Here is a 17,771-nt window from a genome sequence, read left to right on the forward strand (position 1 = left end):
CGGGTTTCGGGAGTCGATCTCATCATGATTTAAATCAATAGGCTTGTTTGAGATTGGCGAGGCCTGTGCAGGCCCGCTCAAGGCACGCTGCCTAGCGCTGGGTTGTGAATGACAAGTTAACTCATTCCTGCCCGCTTGCCTGAACTTATATAGAGAGCACATCTCCGCGCAAATAGAAACATGTATACTGACCTGGCCTGCTTCGGAGTTCAGTGGCCTGACTGCGGGCACAAACAAATACAATTTTTTTTAATTTTTAAAGCATTTGCCAGTCTGCCAGGGCAGCCAGGCCATGCCAGTGGCCAGTCCGCGAGTGGCTGTCGGAACATAGGGCCTAATTTTGAGAAAAATCTTAGAAATGTGGGAACATACAGTAGGGCTGTGGGAACATATGGGCTAATTTTGAGAGATATCTTATAAATGTGAGAACATAGGGCTGTGGGAACATAGGGCTGTGGGAACATAGGGATGACCCCCCCTGCACAATACATCACACATGATAATGTGCACCTGTTGATTTGTACACCATGCAGGCGAAGGTGTTTAGTCATATTAGTAGTGGATCATCCCTTACATGAAATACGTTTGGCACAGGTGTTGCACCTTTTAGAACATTTTCAGAATATAAAATATGTAACTGCCCCCCGGCTTGGTCTTGAAATAAAGATGCGGTTATGTTTCGTACAGATGCTTTTATTTATTTTCTCTTTTTTCTCTTGCATTTCAGCTTAGCAGTACTGTAGCTTTTCTTTGGTACTTTGTACAGGTAGTGACGGTTGCCTCATTTGGTCCGTTTGCACCTCGTTTGCACTTCGTTTGCACCTCGTTTGCACCTCGTTTGCACCTCGTTTGCACCGTGAAAACTGCATAGGACAGTCAAACACAAACATACAATTAGTTACATATTTCACATTTCAATATTGTTCACATGTCGTTCATTATTATACCAAAGTGTTCAAACAAACAATTGTATTAAAGATATTTAAAGGGTGAACTCGTCTTCCATAGCAAAGGCACTCAGGGAAAAACAATGATATATAATAACGTTACTTGTCCGGCAGCAGGTGCCTTTGATTAGAATCTGCTTCGTGAGTGCACCACTTTATATGTTTATAAATGTTTGGCGGTTACACACATAAATATACAACAACATATCTTCAACAACAGTAATAATAATAATACATTTGAGTGTTCGACATACCTTATTCCGCTTTACCAAGGGTAGTTAATTTAACTGGAGTAAGGTCCTTCCATCATACAATTCGCTGCCTGCTCCGTCGTTATCTGAGTTACTTCCGCCTTGGTCACACAGAAAGCTGTGACCTTTATACTAAAGAAAGACGAGCTCTGCCCCCATGTGGACACTAAATGAAAGTGCACAAGTGGCTCCGAAATATTATTTTCTTAGATAGATAAATAGAGGGCTCAGTATTCTGAGCCTATACAGAGAAATTGATCATCTAGACCAACGCAAATCAAAGCTTACTGACAGTAAAGATGATAGGCATCTTTACCCTTGGCGGTCAGTTACACTCCCACCAAATCCTGCTATGACGGATAAGCACAAAAACAATTAATTTAGTCATACAGGATTTCCTTTTAGATTTCACATAGCATCAAAATAATATTTTTCAAGCATTTCTATACTAATTACTCTCGAGGAGGAGTACCAATTTCTGGATCGGTCGCTCGAGGACTGAAGGTCTGGTAGAGTGATCTTTTCGCTCCCCAGTCTGTATTTTTACTCGACGTACTAGACCGTCGCTCTCTGGAGTGGCTTCGACGACCCGACATAGTTGCCACTGGCTTCTTGGCAGGTTACTGTCCTTGAGGATGACTATGTCGTTCACCTTGAGGTTACGCCGTGGTACGTGCCACTTCTGGCGTGTAGAAATGTTCAGGAGGTATTCCTTCTTCCAGCGGCTCCAGAATTGTTCGATTAGGTACTGGACTCTGCGCCATCTCTTGGTTGCATACATGTCCTCTTTAACAAATCTCCCAGGGGGTGGAAGAGCGATTTTAGACTTCATCATGACGAGATGGTTTGGTGTTAAGGGTTCTAGCGCCATAGGATCGTTGATACCATCTACTGTCAGTGGTCGGCTGTTTACAAAAGCTGTAGCTTCATAGAAGAGTGTTCTAAGAGAGGCGTCATCAAGTCTGCCTGGACACAGAGCGATAGTGGCGTTCAGCACATTTCTTACTGTCCTGATTTGACGTTCCCAGACACCACCTGCATGGCTGGCGGATGGAGCGTTGAAGACAAATTCACACTGTTTCTCTGCTAGAAAGATCTCCAGTAAACTGGCGTCACATTGTTTGAGTGCTTCTTTAAACTGGTTTCTAGCTCCCACGAAGTTAGTACCGTGGTCGCAATGAAGTTGCCGAACAGCTCCTCTGAGGCTGATGAAGCATCTCAAGGCGTTAATGAATGAGTCTGTTGATAAGTCTTCAAGCATCTCGATGTGGACAGCTCGTGAAGCTAGGCAAGTTAGTATCAGGCCATACCTTTTGTACTCCTTTCGAGCCTTTTTAATCAGAAAGGGGCCGAAGCAGTCCATGCCACTGTATGAGAAAGGCGGTGAGTCTTCCACACGCTCTTTAGGGAGTTCAGCCATTTGCTGCTCTTGAGTAGGTCGTCGGAGTTTCCTGCATCGTACACAGTTGTGAATCACTAATTTGCTCCCACCAATGACCCAGAAACCATTTGCCCTCAGTTCCATTTGGGTTTGACTTCGGCCTTGGTGACAAACTTGAGCGTGGTGATGAGCCGTAATTAGCTTGGTGATAGGGCTGTCTTTTGGCAAAATTTCATTTCTTGACTGAGGGATGAGCGTCTCAATCTTCCACCCACACAGAGAAGTTCTTGATGCAGAATTGGATCAAGGGAATGGAGAGCACTTGAACTTGGGAGAGCATCTCCTTCCTGGCATCTCTTAATTTCCTGAGAGAAGGCTTGCTGCTGGACAAGCTTGATCACTATTTTGGCAGCTCTTTCTCGTTCTTCGACTGTCACCAGTTCGGTGTTGTGTACTTTTCCCGATCCCAGCCTCTTGATTCTTGCGACTACTTTCAGGATCTTTGACCATGAAGAGATCTGATTTAGGCGACTTAGAATGTCTGTACAACTGTTAACTTTGGTTGTGAAAGCTTGGACAGCCTTAACCTCAGGATCGCCTACGAGTAAGTCTGCGAAGGGATTCAGTTTTGGATGTACTTCTTGCTCCCAGAGAAATGTAGGACCTGACATCCAGTTTGTTGAAGGAATGTGAGATGCCTGAAGGCCTCTGGAGGCATGATCTGCCGGGTTCTCTGCTGTTTCGATATAGTGCCATTTACTTGGGTCAGTGTTTTCTCTTATCAGTTGGACTCTGTTCGCGACGAACACATGGAACCTTCTTGCCTCATTATTGATGTAGCCCAGAACTACTTGTGAATCTGTCCAGAAGAATTCTTCATCGATCTTCATCTGCAGTTCTCTTTTCAGCAACACACTTAATTTGGTTGCGACCACTGCCGCTGAGAGCTCTAGTCGTGGGATGCTTGAGACCTTGGTGGGTGCTACTCTTGCTTTGGCCATCACAAGACTGGAGTGTACTGTATTTTTGTCATTTTTGTACCTGAGGTAGGAACAAGCGCCATACCCCATGCTGCTGGCATCGGCAAAGTGATGCAGGTCCGTCTTGATGATGTTGCCGAAGTCATGTGGGTGATAGCATCTAGGGATTGTGAATTCCTTTAAGTTATGTAGCCCGATCTTCCATTCCTCCCACCGTGGCTTTAAGTCATCTGGCAGTGGATCGTCCCATCTTATGCCTCTGCGGCATAGTTCTTGGAGTATGCGTTTCCCGCTTAGGGTGAATGGGGCAACAAACCCGAGTGGGTCATAAAGAGAGGCGACGATGGAGAGGATTCCTCGACGGGTTGAAGGCTGGTCTTTCATGTTGACATTGAAGCTGAAGGTGTCGTTGTCTATAGACCACTGAAGGCCAAGTGCATGCTCAGTTGGGGTCGCTTCCAGCTTAAGTTCGAGAGGGTCAGTGATTGTTGCTCTTTCTGAGGGTTTCACACAGTTGAGGACGTCTTTGTGGTTAGAGTTGAATTTGTGGAGGCGCAGGCCTCCTCGTTTGCACAATTTTTGTGCCTCGATGATCAGTTTCTTGGCCTCTTCGACTGATGAAACGCTGGCTAACCCATCATCAACGTAGAAGTTCTTCTCAATGAAGGCTGAGGCTGCTGGGTAGTCTTCTCTATGTTGGTGTGCCATGTACTTTAGGCCAAAATTGGCACATTCAGGAGACGAAGCAGCTCCAAAGAGGTGAACTGCCATCCTGTATTCCTGTGGTTCCGTTTCCAAATCACCTTCCCTCCACCACAGGAACTTGAGGTATTTTCGAGAGTCAGGGTGGACGAAGAACTGGTGGAACATTCTTTCCACGTCGCAGATTATGGCCACGTCTTCCTTTCTGAAGCGGCATAGAACTCCTATTAGGGAGTTGATTAAGTCGGGACCGGTCAATAGACAGTCATTTAGGGAAACTGCACAGAATTTAGCTGAGCAGTCAAACACGACCCGTAGCCTGCCAGGCTTTTGAGGGTGGTAAATGCCGTGATGAGGAAGGTACCAAGCGGTCTCTCCATATGAAGTGGTATGGTCAAGTTCTGCGTCACCTTTCTCGATGATGTCTTTCATGAAAGCCTTATAGCGTTCGTGATACTCTTTATCCGTCTTTAGCTTCTTCTTTAGAGACTGGAGGCGGACTGTAGCTAGTCTCTTGTTGTTTGGTAGGGATGGTGGGCTGCTACCCTTGAAAGGTAGAGGCATCTCGTAGTGTCCATCTTCTTTCTGTCTGATGTTCTCGCTGAGGAATTGTATGAAGTGAACATCTTCTTGAGACACGTACTTGTCCTCGTAGTTCCTTTCAGAGAAGTCCGACTCAAGTACTTTAAGGACATCTGTTGTAGACGGGGCTGGTATTTATTTTACTGACACTCTATGTACAAAGCTCTGGCTCCCTTGTCGGTCCAGATGAGGGTTAGATGAGCCTATTATGCTCCAGCCAAGCTCTGTCCTCTGTGCGAAAGGTTCGTTTTCACAGCCTGTGATGACTTCGAGTGGAGCTAGCGCTGAGGGACAATCACATCCTATTAACATACCCACTTCACAGTCTAGAAGTGTTGGCAACTTGTTTACGAGATGCTTGAGGTGAGGCCACTGTAGCGCTGTTTTACCAGTAGGAATGTAGGATTTGTCTACTGGGATGAAGCTACGAGTGTAGACTTGTGGCACTCTGATGTTGTTTGCAGAATGGAGTCCTCTGATTTGTAGGCCGCTGACACTCTTGCTGGTTATAACTGTATTTACAGCAGTCATTGTACTGAGTCTCAGCTTCACAGGTTGACTTTCCACACTTAACTCCTTAAGCAGGTCCTCTAAGATAAACGTTGTATCACTCTGTGTGTCGAGTAGTGCGTAAGTGAGCACCGTTATCTGTGGCTCTTGAACTGAAGACACAAGGACTGGGACAATGCTTGAGGTCGCAGAAGCACATCGGGTTGTAGTGTGAGACACGACTCTGCGGACTTCTTGGCCCCGGTAGTTTGCAGTAGATGTGCCACTCTGGGGTGTCTCTGGTGCTTGTGACCTCTCTTCGTGCAGACACGTTGGATGACGACGGTTGCAGGTGTTGCAGGTATGTCGCCGTTTACAGTCCTTGCTGGAGTGTCCCTTCTTTAGACATCCAAAGCAGAGGTGATTTTGGTAGATGTACGTTCTCTTATCCTCTATAGACCTTGATGCGAAGTTAGTGCATGTAGCAATGCCATGATTCTCATTCTTGCAGATTGGGCAAGGTGGTCTGGCTCTATAGGGTGAATACTGTGTCTCCACGATGTTGCTCTTTATGTGAGTGCTTGTATTCAACGCTCTGGCTCTCTTGGAAAACCTCTCGTCTGAGGCTCTGGAGTTCAACAGCAGTGGGGTAGCGATGGGGTTACAAGCTATTCGTGCCTCTTTGTTCAGAAACTTTGAAAAGTGTGCAAGACTTGGATAGCTTCCAGATTTATCTAGCTCTTCTACGATGATCCTGCTCCATCTTCGCACAATCCACTCAGGTAGTTTCTTGAGCAGTTTGTGGTTCTCTTCACAGTCGTTCAAGATGTCCAGCCCTCGGACATGTGGAATTGCCTCTGTGCATCCCTGTAGGAAGTCTGCAAACTCTCGGAGCGCCAGAGGATCGTTTGTGTTTATCTTAGGCCATCTCATTAGCTTGTCTCTGAACGCCCTTTGTATAATGAAGGGGTTTCCATACCTCTCTTCCAACACTCTCCAGGCACCTTTATATGCTTCCTCGGAGTCTCTGTAAAAGAATCCTTCCACAGACTTACGAGCTTCTCCAGTAAGGTACATTTTCAGATAAAACATCTTATCACTTGTTGGGAGAGGCTTTCGATGTATCAGGGTCATGAAGGTCATCTTCCAATCAACAAATTTCATAGGGTCACCGTTGAATATTGTTGGTTCTGGTGTAGGTAGGCGATTCATGCTTAATGCACTTGTGATTGCTTCGGCTAGACTGAAGGCCTCTTGGTTTGCCGTCGCGCTGGGAGATGCTTGACGTTGGAATGCTGTAGGATGTAGCGGAGCACTATATTCAGGATTTTGGTAAGCAGTATTTATTTCATGGTCAGTGACTTCTTCTTCTTCGTTGTCTAGATCACTTCCCGAACTGTATGCCCTCACTCGGGCTGCTGCTACCTGGACTTCCTTCTCTGCTTGTAGCTGCTGTAACTTCATCCTCTCCTCCTCCAGCTTACGTCGACTCTGTACCTTCAACTTCTCCATTTCCATCAGCATGGCTGCCTCTTCCCCCTCTAGTTGGAGGAGACTGGTTTGCTGAGCCTGGATCACTTGCATGGCCTTTACCTCTTCCACTTTAGCCGCGAGTTCAGCTTCCCTCCGCCTGTTTGATGCCTTGGAACGTTGAGAGTGAATTGTTTCAGTATTTGTGTGACCATATACAGATCTGTACTCTTCTTTGTTCAGAGCTATTCTCACCCTCTCCTTCTCAAGTCTTTCATTAAAATCTTCCTCTTTTGTTTCCAGCTGCTTACACACAAGCTCTTGGGTGTCTGTCGTCAGCTGAATACAGGCGTCCATTTTATTTGCGATCTCAGGAGTCGTGGCATGGTTACGTAAAATGGACTCATATAAACTTCTTACTAAGTCACAACTTGCTTGAATGTCTTGTTTTAGTCTTTCAAGTTCTTCTGCTGGACAGAAGGTTCTTAGCTTCCCTCTTGCTTCCTTGGCTATCTTCTTCCACTTCTGATAAGCCTTGTTAAAAGCTTTCTCATTCCTCTTATCCTCCACTTCACGGGTTTCTTTTCCTTTCTCGGTTAGAGTTCTTTGGCGAGCACCCGTTCTGTTCTGTTCCAACTCCAAGAGGTTGCCAGCTTCGTCTTCTTGGGCCAACATTGTGCTTGATCACATACACTCAAAATATCAAATAACTAGATGGTATTTAAGAGTTCCACTTGCTGGGATGGATACCAGACAGCATGAGGGTAATTAAATATACAGAAGTTGCCACACATCCGTGGTATTGCTGGGATGGATACCAGACAGCATAGGGTTAATTAGATATACAGGAGTTGCCACACGTCCGTGGGTTTGCTGGGATGGATACCAGACAGCATAGGGTTAATTTAGATATACAGGAGTTGCCACACGTCCGTGGTTTTGCTGGGATGGATACCAGACAGCATGAGGGTAATTAGATATACAGGAGTTGCCACACGTCCGTGGGTTTGCTGGGATGGATACCAGACAGCATGAGGGTAATTAGTAGGTTCTTTCTTCCTTCTCTTCATGCATGTATTTTCTTTAGTGTAGGGTCCTCAACATACATGTGTTCTCTTCGGAGTAAGATCTTCAACATACATGTATTTTCTTCAGAGTGAGGTCTTCATTGTACATGCATTTTCTTCAGAGTGAGGTCTTCAACATACATGCATTTTCTTTGGAGTATGGTCTTCATTGTACATTTATCCACTTCAGAATAAAGTCTTCATAATACATCCATCCTCTTCAGAGTAAGGTCTATTTCACGTTTATCCACTTCAGAATGAGGTTTCATAATACATTTATCCTCTTCAGAGTATGGGTTTTTACTCACTGTTTATCATCTTCAGAGTATGGGTTTTACTCACTGTTGCTCATCTTCAGAGTATGGGTTTTACTCACTGTTTATCATCTTCAGAGTATGGGTAAGTCTTCGCTCACCACTGGTCGGTAAGTTTTCACTGTAACTGCCCCCCGGCTTGGTCTTGAAATAAAGATGCGGTTATGTTTCGTACAGATGCTTTTATTTATTTTCTCTTTTTTCTCTTGCATTTCAGCTTAGCAGTACTGTAGCTTTTCTTTGGTACTTTGTACAGGTAGTGACGGTTGCCTCATTTGGTCCGTTTGCACCTCGTTTGCACTTCGTTTGCACCTCGTTTGCACCTCGTTTGCACCTCGTTTGCACCGTGAAAACTGCATAGGACAGTCAAACACAAACATACAATTAGTTACATATTTCACATTTCAATATTGTTCACATGTCGTTCATTATTATACCAAAGTGTTCAAACAAACAATTGTATTAAAGATATTTAAAGGGTGAACTCGTCTTCCATAGCAAAGGCACTCAGGGAAAAACAATGATATATAATAACGTTACTTGTCCGGCAGCAGGTGCCTTTGATTAGAATCTGCTTCGTGAGTGCACCACTTTATATGTTTATAAATGTTTGGCGGTTACACACATAAATATACAACAACATATCTTCAACAACAGTAATAATAATAATACATTTGAGTGTTCGACATACCTTATTCCGCTTTACCAAGGGTAGTTAATTTAACTGGAGTAAGGTCTTTCCATCATACAATTCGCTGCCTGCTCCGTCGTTATCTGAGTTACTTCCGCCTTGGTCACACAGAAAGCTGTGACCTTTATACTAAAGAAAGACGAGCTCTGCCCCCATGTGGACACTAAATGAAAGTGCACAAGTGGCTCCGAAATATTATTTTCTTAGATAGATAAATAGAGGGCTCAGTATTCTGAGCCTATACAGAGAAATTGATCATCTAGACCAACGCAAATCAAAGCTTACTGACAGTAAAGATGATAGGCATCTTTACCCTTGGCGGTCAGTTACAAAATATGTTTAGCACCCTTGCTGTGGTCCATTTTGTGCATAGATCACTGGATGTATCAACTTATAATAGTTTCACGTTTGCAATTGTCATTAGCAGTTAGCATTTCCTGGATGACAGTGTGGCTGGCTGGGCAATAACAACCATGATAGGTTCCCAGGATTATTTGAATCGCTGACAGCACCGATTTTAAGAGAGGAAAGATAAGCCCCGCCCCCTCCAGTGGAAGAATGTGAAAAGTTCTGCACAAATAACAAAGTCAATGCCTCCATGAGAAGTTAACGGTATAACAAATGTGTTTTTGAGTGGACGGGACCTTTGAGCTCAATGCTACTTTGAAAACACCTGCACAATGGTGGGTCACATCTTAACATGAATTACGTTTGTTTGTTTCTCCGGCTTGGCCTGGCCTTGTTGGAGGTGTTAAGATGGTCAAGTGTAATATGTAAATTCCTTTGGTAAATACACAGGTCATTCTCTATCTGGCTTTTTGTGAAAACAAGTCATCTGTTAAAGTAGGATTTCCACTTGAGAATGCATGGCTCCCTGTGTCTTCTCCTGAAACAAGCTCAATAAATCACTGGAGATTATGGAAGTGTCAGTCCTTACAAGTACCCTTCTCAGACCTTTCATGGCCATATGATTCATCATGTGCTTTATCATAGCAGTGTATTGAGACAATATTCATATAATGTACAGTAAATGAAATGAACAACATCAGCAGCACACAACAAACAAACAAACAAATACATGGTTTTACTAGTCTCATAGCCAAGACGGTTGCATATGCACCCCCCCCCCCCTCGACGATTTAACCAGATATACATTTTTAGAATCCATAATTAACTAAGGAATATAAATGTTAATAGCACAAACAAATGTCCCAAAGGGTTGATTAGCAGCCATTTTTGAGTAATGACAATAAAATGCTTATCTTAAAATACACTAACTTAGTTCTGTGTGTTTCATGATATAAGCAAAGAATTATTAAGTGCTTCATAAAAAAGAAGCAAAAACATTCACAGCAACTGTGACAATGTATCACAGCTAGTAGGCCTACAGGTTAGCCAATGTCAATCTCCCATAGCAATAGATCACACTGGTCTAGGATCACACTGTTCTAAAATTGATATCACTGTATATTTTTTATTTTGGAATGATAATGGTATATCACTGTATATTTGTTTTTCTTATCATTAACCTGTTAAGCCCTAGCCCTATTTTCTGAAAATCCGCCTAAAAATTAGGTCTGTCAGTTTATCACGTTAATTAGATTAATTAATTACACAGCAAATTATCGCATTCATTCATTCCATAAGAACATAGAATACACATTTACAGACTTTTTTTTTAAATGGGCTATTTGCATGTTCTTGGTATCTGATTCTAGGGATCTCAGGGAATGTATTCCCAGTGTCAGAAGTACTGTGTGTTACTAGGCTTGAGTAAATTGTAATGAACCAAATGAGAGAATATCAATTAATTTTTTTTTTTATCTTTGACTGTGAATAACACCATGCTAAAATTGACCAGACCTGAAAAATCTAAGCAAATTTATAAATGGAAGATGATTAAACAGAAGGTTTTGTAGATACAGTACTGAATTCTGCCATCCGGACACATGCAATTTGAAATATAATTATAGAATATAGAATATCAGGCATAAAATGGTTATGCGATTACAATGTGATTAATTAGATTAATTAATTACAAATCCTGTAATTAATTAGATACATTTTTGTAATCGCCTGACAGCACTACTAAAAATACATACCTAAGTAAATTGAAGATTGCTCCACTTCTACAAGGCCCATTTGCATGTTCTTGGTATCTAGGGACATCCATGGACCTCAGTGAATGTATTCCCAGTGTCACGTGTATAAAAACTCTAAGGAAATGAATAAAGGGAAGATGATTAAACAGAAGGTTTTGTAGATACAGTACTTAATTCTGCCATCCGAACACATGCTATTTGAAATATTATTATAGAATATAGAATATCAGGCCTATAAATGACCTTATTATAGCCAACTTGTACATCTATGGATCAGGCCAAATCTACTCTTTCCAATGCCAGAGTTCAATTTGGATTTAGTATCACCAGGCGTGCAGGAAGAATGAAATATACTGTACAGTATGTACAATTCCATTCTTATAATGGATATGGCTCCGCCATTTTGGATCGGATTGCAACAGGGATTATTGCTAAATATTCACAGAAGGTAGACACACTAACTGCACTCCAATCTATGCCAATAACGTTCAGTTTTGTGGTAGATAATCCAGAGAAATAAGAGAAATATAAAATAATAATCAGGAAGTCATTTGCTTGCAGAAAGCTGGAATCGGCTGGGAAAGGTCGTTTTTTCAACTTTCATTGAGAGCTCTGGATGCCCTCTCCTCAGTGGCGGCTGGTGAATTCTTCTCCAGGGGGGGCGCTATACCAAACATTTGGCAAACATGTACAGAGGCATGCATTGGCAAATATTTAAGTAGGTAGAGTACAACTATCACCATTGCCATCAATCAATATATGATTATATGATCACAGTCAGTCAATGCAGCCACGTCTCTCTCTCTCTCTCTCTCTCTCTCTCTCTCTCTCTCTCTCTCTCTCTCTCTCTCTCTCTCTCTCTCTCTCTCTCTCTCTCTCTCTCTCTCTCTCTCTCTCTCTCTCTCTCTCTCTATCTTTCAGATCCGTCCAATAATAATCACAGCTGTATATCTTGTATGTCATTTTAAACAAGTTACCATTATATTGTCCGGATGATTATGCCCCCCGCGGCGAAATTAATTAGTTAGTATCCCCCTCTATCTCTCTCTCTCACACAGACACACACATCCAAGCTATCGTTACAAGACTTACTTACCATCACAAGAGTTGAATGGGGCGAGATATTCAGCTGTCCAGTCCACAACTAATAATAATCCACTTCTTTTAAATCCACTCAAAAAGAAACTCCAGTAACGTTTAAACAGTCCATACCGTCGTTAGCTGCATACAGCTACCAGCAAAGGTAGCAAAATATCCGGACTACTACGCCGGAAGGCTCCGATCATCCGAAAGGACCCTGCTTGCTTGCATCGCTAGAAAATGCGCCCGGCTTCCATCATATTACATCATTATTTCAACGCACAGTGTGTTACGCACTGATAGGCGAAATGTAATTTCTTGACCTATTTCATTGGCTGCGAGGATACAGCGATGATACACTGTGTGCGCAATACGTCTCCGCCCAGCCTCAGAGGTAGTTACTCTCTATCAGACAGTGACTTCCTGTGAATCACAAAACAATTATTTATATTTGATATATTAACGTTATATTGTGCATTGGAAACACAAACATACTTAACCCTTGTGCCCCCTTAGCGACTATTTTGTGTTTTTTGCCTATATTTTTTTGTGTTTCTGTGTACAACGATGGCTGTCTTGATTATTATGTCATGAAATTGTGTCCGTTTGCTTATTTTCCATATATTCACAGAATTTGAAAAGATTAGATTTTGAAACCCTCTAACACAAAAGTTAACAATATTAGCTTTCAAACCGTCCATAGTGGTTTATTTCTTGCCATGGGGGTTAGGGTTAGGGTTAGTGTTGTGAAGGATCAGATTAAACCGAATATATATATTTATTTATGGATATATATTTAATAGTATTTGTATATCGTTTGATATCCCTTGTATATTCTTTGTACATATACACTGAATATCCCTTTAGTCTACTACAGCCCATAATAGTTCATTCTCTCATTGGACAAGAACCTGGCGCCAGCAGACAAGCCACTTGAGTCAAGTTCAATAGTGCCGACGAACATGTCCCAACTAGCCCCGGTTCCGCGTAGGAATACGGCTACCGAAATACGAATGGTACTATTTGTTCACCGTGCATATAAATATGGCGCAAGTAAAGTAGAACTTTATTTTAGTCCATTAGTCCTTTACCCTCCAACCTAGTAACAGACGTGAAGCCTCACCCACGACCCACGTGTGGTGCAGTATGGCCTATTTGGCCCCAGAATAGGCATTGAGACCTCGTGTAAATTCATAGCTGAATTGTCATAGTTTGGCACTGTACCGTCGAGTGGGACGTATTTCTATTAAGTTAATAATAGTCTATTATGTATGGTGCATCGTGCGGTATCGAGTTCTAAAGTGAGCAGCACCCCCATCGTTTCCTCGCGTTATCTAGAGTCTTAACCAGGCTGGGCAGACCACGCGTGGTGCTTTCATCCGAGGAGTTCTGGGCGAGGACGAGTGGACCTGCACATTGGATTACCTACCCGGACGACTGCTGAGCCTATACGGCATGGAATATCTATTTGCTTTGGGTGCTTTGATTTGTGGAGCGGATAACAGCCGGTGAGTGTTGGAATTACCCCCGAGAGGAGCCCAGGTGAGACGGCGCTCAACCCAGACCGAGGCCGCCTCGCTTCTCCTTCGTTGTGGACCTACAGCCTACAGCTACCGTCTACAAGAGGGCCCAAGTGTATTCATCTGTGGATCAAGATCCTGCGGGCACTGTGTTCTGTACCTGAATTCTCCCCAGGAATCGTTGGCCAGATGGGATGCAGCTGACGGCTCTCCAAACCCCCCCCCCCCCCTACTGACTTACAACCAGCAGGACCCCTTTAGTATCCCGCTATAATCCTTAAGTACCATCGCTATAGTTCCCTAAAGAACCAGGTTGTATACTTGCTTCCTGCGTAACCAGAGATTGGACATTCAGTGTTGATTTGCCTACGAATACTCATTTGCCTTACAAGTGCATTCAAATCATAAATGTAATTAAGTGAATGTTGTATATACCTTTTGCTATATTAAACCTTCGACTGTTATATTTGTGTGGACCTGATTTCATATGTGGGAAAGTGTTCATCATACTTATATCGATATCGTGTACTGTATGGCCAGAAGTTAAAGTACATCAAGCGGTAGTGGTTTAATGATACCATACTTATCAATACAGTCAGGGAATTGTACCCCTCAGTTACAATTGGTCCTTCGAGCCGGAGGGTAACTAGTGTAATATTAATATAGTGTTATTAATATTGAAATGGCCTATGATGAACACTCCACGAAACGGTCCTCCTAACGTAGAACGCCCGCGGCGCAGACGACAGACACCTCAGTACTTAGAGGATTACGCTGTCAGTCAACTACCTAGCCTTCTACAGACGGTAAACGCGGTAAAAGTAGAAAGTAAAATTATGTCTGACCTTAACGACCAGGTTACCCTGACCACAGAGGCCCTAGTGGGTTCTAATGTAACTGACCAAGCTCACGGTGGGGACCAGGAGGGAACAGACATGCCTTTACCCCCCGCCAATACCGAAGAAGTAGTCCCCGACCAGCTCCGGGAGGAAGACAACCCTCCAGAGGTGGAACCCTGCACGGAACAAGATGAGGAGAGCGCCGAGGAGATAGAGCTCCAGGACTCCCCAACGAGTACAGCCAGGAGCGGCTCACCTCTACAAGCGTCTTCCCCCAGCGAGGCGGAGAGGATGCTGTCACAGGCGTTCCTCGTCAGCCTGACAGCCTCTACCGAACGCGATCGACTCCAGGGTGAACGCGATCGACTCCAGGGTGAACGCGATCGACTTCAGGGTGAACGCGATCGACTCCAAACACAGCAACGGAGCGAAGAAGAGCACATACGCCTGGAGATGAGACGCCTTCAGACGGAAGAGAATATGGCAAGAGACCGGTCCGACACCCAGCGAGCCGCTGACGGTGCCCAAAGAGAAGCAGAGCGCGACATCGCTCTCATCCAGCGCGAAGCCGAGCGCGACAGACTACAGGGCGAGCGCGACAGACTACAAGCGCAGCTAATGGAGCAGCTGATCACCAAGGCAACACCCTCTCCCTCCGCCAGGGGTTCAAGGGCCTCGTCGAGACAACAGTCAAGGGCAGCATCCCCTAACCGACCAAGCGACCCTGAACTTGAACACCAGAGAGAGCCTATACCCTCCGCAGACCCCCTTCCCCGACCGGTCCAAGCGAGACCCAGCTACAAGGAAGGAGCAGCATACACTGCGGAGAGGCTAAATAAACGACTACAGGATCTAGAGGACCTGACAGAAGAAGAAGAGGGAGAGGAGGAGAACCAAGCCCGACGACAGCACAGTACTCCACCGGACCAGGAGGTCCAGTACAGCCCAGGCTATACCCCCGCGGCGCTGCGCTACAGACCCCCGACTCTATTCACGGGTGAGCATGACGCACAACCAGCCCCGAGGAACAGCACCTGGACCAGCGGGCCATGGTACCCTGCCGGTACCAGCCCACAGAGAGGCGCAAGAGGAGACTCGCCTAGGAGGCCTCTCTCCCAACGCTCACCGATGTGCCAGCCATCCACGGCGTCATACATTGGCACACCGACGTTTCCAGACTTCACCCATGAGAATCGAGCACAGTACACGGAGCTCCGGATGTGCTTAGAGACAATGATGGTGGATGTCGTTGACGAACGCCACAAGTATGCAATATTACTGAAGCACCTGAAAGTACCCCGAGCGCACAATATAGCGCTAGCCTATGCCACCTCTACGACCCCATACACCGCGGCTCTAGCAGCGCTGGACCAGAGATATGGACGTATATGGGATTACGTAATCCAAGAGATAAGGCATATTGACCGCCTACCCCCAGCAACAGACAATCGCTCACTAGACGACCTGTCTATAAAAGTGCAGTCCCTGGTAGGGATGCTGGGAGCGCAACGAGAAAAGGGTATGCACGAGCTATACGCCAACTCTAACGTCGAGAGGATTTTAGAGAAGCTGCCGCCCGCCAGACAAGAGCGCTTTAGGCGGCAAAGAGACCACCGTGATCCTAACGGTCCCGAACCATCCCTCCTCGATTTAGCCGACTTCCTGACGAGAGAAGTCAGCAGCCTACGCTTGGATACATTCGTGCGGAGCACACCAAGCTCCAGAGAGGGACCTAGGAGAGTAAACGATGGAAGAAGATCAGTGACTGTCATGCACCAATCAGAATCAGTACCGAGCAGTAAGAACCACAGTACCCCCTCGAGAAAAGAGAAGTGGAAGATGGTGTGCCCGTACTGCGAGAAGGAACACTGGCTGTCACAATGTGACCTGTTCAAGAAGATGAATGCAGAAGAAGTGAGTCAATGGATAAAGTCCAACAGGCGCTGTTACCGATGTGCGCGCAGTCACATGGCAGCCGAGTGCCGCCTAAAGAAGAGGTGCAGTCGGTGTGACGGAGCCCACCTAGATGTCCTACACGACAGTAACAGAAGAAAGCCTGCACCTGCACCATCGAGCAGCACAAAGGCAAGTGTCATGTACATTGACCCCGCCAGCAGCAGCGGCGCCCAGGTGCTCTTAAAGGTAGTCCGTGTAACATTGAGCCACCAAGATAAAGTCATGGACACTTACGCCGTCCTTGATGACGGGTCAGAGAAGACCCTTCTCCTCGCATCCGCTGCGGCCCAGCTGGGACTGCGGGGGAGCGAGAACCAGATGACGATTCGGACAATAAGAAGAGATTTAAAGACGATAAAAGGCGAGAATGTCTCCTTCACTATCGCAGCAAGCGGGCAGCCAGAGAGACGGTATAGGATTACAAATGCTTTCACCAGCCAAGAAATAGGACTATCACAGTACCCCTACCCCATCGCCAAACTGATGGATAAATATGTGCACCTGCGTCAACTACCTATCCCGCTCATAGACGGCGCCACCCCGACCCTGCTGATAGGCTCCGACCATGCAGACCTCATAGTCCCGATAGACCGGGTCCATACAGGACCCAGAGGCTGTCCTGCAGCAGTCGAGACCCGCCTAGGATGGACACTACAAGGCCCCCTCGCTAAATCTCTCGACCGAACAGCAGCCACTAGCTGCCTCCACTCCAGAGTGACAGAAGAAGACACCACTCTCCTGCAGCATGTCGAGAGGCTATGGACACTAGAGACAATGCCCTTTAAGAACGAAAAGAAAGACATTCGTTCTAAAGAAGACATTTACGCCATAAACCTCCTCGAGCAAGGGACAAAGAGAGTCACAGTCGGCGGAGTGATGAGATACGCAACTCCACTCCTGAGGTGAGAGGGAATGCCCACCTTTCACGCCACGAAAGAAGCTACGGAGCGGTATCTATTGAACACAGAGCGGCGCCTAGCCAAAGACCCCGCTCAAGAGAGTGTGTACCGCGCTGAGATTGAGAAGCTAATCACAGCGAGACACGTAATGAAGATTGACATTAAAGAGGCCGATCAGACGACCGAATCATGGTACGTGCCGCACCACAAGGTCCACCACAACGGCAAGGATCGCATTGTGTTTAACTGCAGCTACCAGATCGGATCCCAGAATCTGAATAAAGAGCTCTTGCCCGGCCCCACACTCGGCCCCTCTCTACTAGGCGTGCTACTACGCTTCCGCCAGGACAAGGTGGCTATCAGCGGGGATATCAAAGGGATGTTCCTGCAGGTGAGACTAGTGGAGGAGGATAAGCCCCTACTGCGGTTCCTATGGAGAGAGAGGATCGGAGATGAGCACCCAGCCATCTACCAATGGGAAGTCCTCCCCTTCGGAACCAC

At 45.4% G+C, this 17,771-nt stretch overlaps 1 protein-coding gene across 1 annotated transcript in view; it reads left to right on the forward strand.

Annotated features, from left to right (window-relative positions):
- Positions 1 to 17,771, forward strand: part of lrp1bb (low density lipoprotein receptor-related protein 1Bb) — a gene marked incomplete at its 5' end in the record, with an annotated part of 1,188,884 nt that overhangs the window by 311,841 nt on the left and 859,272 nt on the right.

This window comes from Notolepis coatsorum (genome assembly GCF_963971535.1).
Source record: "Notolepis coatsorum genome assembly, chromosome: 5".
NCBI classification, from domain to species: Eukaryota; Metazoa; Chordata; class Actinopteri; order Aulopiformes; family Paralepididae; genus Notolepis; species Notolepis coatsorum.